The sequence below is a fragment of the Phragmites australis genome, chromosome 24, assembly GCF_958298935.1.
Source record: "Phragmites australis chromosome 24, lpPhrAust1.1, whole genome shotgun sequence".
NCBI lineage: Eukaryota > Viridiplantae > Streptophyta > Magnoliopsida > Poales > Poaceae > Phragmites > Phragmites australis.
Window position 1 is genome coordinate 9,971,937 of NC_084944.1, and position 3,721 is coordinate 9,975,657.

Sequence of the window (3,721 nt, forward strand, 5' to 3'; positions counted from 1 at the left end):
TTGGAATCTTGTGATGGATCTTATTTCTCCAATGTGCGAATGTGCGCATCTCGATTGGTTGTTGCAGTGAGGCTTCTCCACTTGCAACTGTGTGTGTCCATGTGCCACTGAGGCCACTGAAACTGCTGGTCTGTATGATATTTTGGTAGTGAAGTTCTTGCTGGAAAGAGTAGGTTGAGATAGTTCCAGAGCAAAATTCTCCTGCTTCTGTATAGAAGAAACACAGGTGATGTATAATGCATCTCAAAACGGGTTCGGCACCTGTGTTAAGTTCATCATTTATTTTATTTTATTTTTTGACGAAAAGCAGAAAAAGCTGCATATTGATTCATTAATAGGAGCATATCTATCTATCCATCCATCTATCTATCAAACAGAACTAAGAAAACTATACAGGGAGTTAAGTTCATTATTTAATGAAGTAGACTTTCACTGATAACACTTGTGAATATCTAATTTGTCTAACATCATGCTTCTGCCTATAATACATTACAAAGGAACAAAAATGTAAAGATATAGAAGAGATGACCCTGTGCCCTGTGGTGATGCCACCATATGCCCATCAACTCATAGTTTCGTAATGTTTGTCCAGTCCGCATGGATGCCACGACTTTGTGATAAGCCACCAGCGAGCTATTTGAACTCAGACTCACTATTAGGTTAGATTCGAGCTCAGCTCAAGACCTTAATAAGCTAAACTTAAGCCTGCCACAAGCTTACAAGTCTGTTGAGCTCGAGCTCGAATAGCTCGTAAAAACTCGGCTAACTCTAACCGTTGTCCGTCGAGGTAAAACCGGTGTCTATTCATTTTAGCTAAGTTTAATTTTTAAACCTCACTATCCAACCTATAGTCCAATTATCCAAACTTAAGGGCATATAACTACATACATATATGCATTATAGATAGAACTATAAAAAAAACTTGAGGCTTATGAGCTGTTATAACTCGACTCACTCTCGGCTCAAGACCCTAATAAGACAAGCTTAAATCTAGTTATAGGCTCGACCAGATTTTTGACACGAATTCAACTCTACTCGAGTTTGTATGGAACTAAAGCTTAAGGCAACGGGCTCGTTCGAGCTCTCCTTGACAGCCCTACACACAGACCAAGGTTGCGTGCTAAACTGAAATAAGCAAGCCATCATACGACGAAACACGTATGATAACTCACATTCCATACCAAGATTAGTCCTATACTTGACAATAACATCTTAGAAAAGGTAGTCCAACTAGATAAGCAAGGGCCTTTTTTTCTGCAACGTGGGGCCATGCTGAGGAGTACTTCATTCAGCCGGAGTGTATCTAACCATTATTATCCGAGTCATTCCGGATTGGGTTTGGTCTGGTGGTTGCACGTAGGACCACAAATGGCGATCCAGGAGGGGTCGGCACCTGCCTACCTTCCTTCTGCTACCACGAAGTCTCTGCCTGCATCCTTGGCTTCTACTTCGTCAGTCTTCACGGGCAGAAACGGGAACAAGTGGCCATTTTGCTTGAGTTGGGAGCTGTGCCCCCCGTGTGGAGACTTGCCATGTCTCTGCTATTCGACGGGGAGAAAAATGTTATTTGGAACAGTAGCTGATGATTCCCAACATAAAATTCTCGGAAACCTACGTCATTTTACAAAATTTTCGAGTTTCAAACGGACTCTTTGAATGTTAAAAGGAAATTGGTTGGATAAAACAATTTAGAACCAAAAAGTCATGGATTAATAATATATCTCCCACGAAAATGATGGGGTAGTAGGTTAAGCCTAGCTTTGAGAATCAATGATTTTAAGTAGGTGCCGTCGTTGGTTCCAATAAGTTGCCGGCTATGATAAGAACAGCCGGCATACATTTTTATTCAGTTAATATTATTCCCAGAACAGGTGCAAGCAGGGGAACCGGCTGCTCCGACGTAGCAGAGGCACGGTGTAACGTGCCTCAACACATTTGCCTTCGAAACCGATTAGTTCCACGTCAAAACGTTTTCCCTCTGTCTCTCTCCTAATACATGCTTTGGCGGTCAAAGAACCCGAGAAATCACTTTTAGCGTCAAACACAAAGGATCGTCATCACTCCCAGTGGCGGAGTCAGGATTTAATTGTTAGGTGTGTCCGGTGAAAATTTTCAAATTTAATATAGAATTATAAAATTTGCTAAAAGTATAATATAAATATATTAAAATTCCTTAACATCGTAAATTCAATAAATAAGTTTGAAAGTCACGAAAAGTACAATATAAATAATTCAAATATGAAATAAAGTCTTTTATATATATATATATATATATATATATATATATATATATATATATATATATAAGATTACAATACTTATTTGTTTCAAGTCTTTTAACCTCTGTACAGTCTTACAGCCACTAAAGTTCCATTTCCCAGGCAGCCTTTATAAACAATACCGAAGCAACCTTGACCTAATATATTCTTTGAATTAAAATTGTCGGTTGCATTTGCAGCTCGTGAAATGAGAAATGCTTCAGATGGCCCAACTCAAATTCTAGATCTCGATCTACAGGTAAGCCAAAATAAAAAAAGTGCATCAAGTCTTATATTTTAAGCAGTAAGAATGTATATGCTTAGATGATTACCAGCAGAAGCAAAAGGCAAGCGCCATCTGCAATAACTTAGCCAATATACAAACAACAAAACAAGTATTGTGGCACAGCCGCACAGGTGACGCTTAAAGAAATTGCCAGCGCTAATTGATGATGGTTCTTAGGTTTTTGCACCTGTCTAGAAGTTGTCCCTGCAGCCAAATACTCAAAGTTAAGCTTCAATTTCGAAAGGAGACAAATGTAAAAGAGATGGTATCTGGCAAAGTAATTACCATTAGTCACTACTGTCAGGTCCGTGCAACCATGTATAATTGGCGAATTGCAAATGAACCTGTTTCCTGCAAGACTGAGGATTGCAAAGGAACCTGTTTCCTGTTTCCTCGGCGTGAGGGGTCAGTGAGCGGCCAAGCGTGGGTCGACGCCTCAGCCCTCGGCCCGGGGTCAGCGATCGCCGAGCGCGGGTCGGCGACTCGGCCCTCTGCGCGGGGTCAGCGAGCGGCCGTCCAGCCGAGCGCGGGTCGGCGCCTCGGCGCGGAGGGTCATCGCCTCGTCGGACGGCGGCGACATGGTGTCTCGGGATGGGGATGCCTGCTGGTTGCTCGATGCGGATGGGGATCGGGACCAATGGGAAGACGCCGTGCGTGGAGCTGATGTCTGCGGTCTGCCGAGCTCAAGCTGGACCTTTTTTTTTTTGCTATTGTGTAGAAGGGACGACGAGCCATGGGCTAGGCTGTTGGGAAATGCAAACTACTAATAAAAAAAATGCCGAGATTACAAGGTAGTTATGAGTTTATCCGGATTACCTGTAGCTCGGCCCATGATCACTCCGCGTATTTATTCTAACTGAATGATGTGAGTATAAGAGAGAAAAAGATTTTTTTTAGAAAGAAAAAGAATTGAAAAGTCGTAGAAGACGAGCAGGCCGCACAACATCCAAACAATGACAGCGGCAACACTCTGATCGTCTTAATCACAGGAGGAGACGATTATGTTGTGCCAACTGTTGAAGTGCATGTAATCAATAGTAGTGTGTCGAGAGATTGAGAGTGAATTATTATATTCATTGATATTATTGCAATGTACAGTTTACATTATATACTCGCTCAACGGGTGCCATTGGGGAGACACCCCTCCCCAACGGTCATGCTAGAGAACAACTGCCAT

At 42.0% G+C, this 3,721-nt stretch overlaps 1 long non-coding RNA gene across 2 annotated transcripts; it reads right to left on the bottom strand.

Moving 5' to 3' along the window:
• Positions 1-2,284: 2,284 nt before the first annotated feature.
• On the bottom strand, positions 2,285-3,313 carry LOC133907739 (uncharacterized). Of its 2 annotated transcripts, XR_009908015.1 has the most exons (3): positions 2,830-3,299; positions 2,591-2,748; positions 2,285-2,511 (listed from the first exon to the last, which is right to left on the bottom strand). It is a non-coding gene; the product is annotated as an uncharacterized LOC133907739 (long non-coding RNA). The 2 variants fall into 2 exon arrangements; XR_009908014.1 differs by having other exon boundaries at positions 2,285-2,748; positions 2,830-3,313.
• Positions 3,314-3,721: the final 408 nt, after the last annotated feature.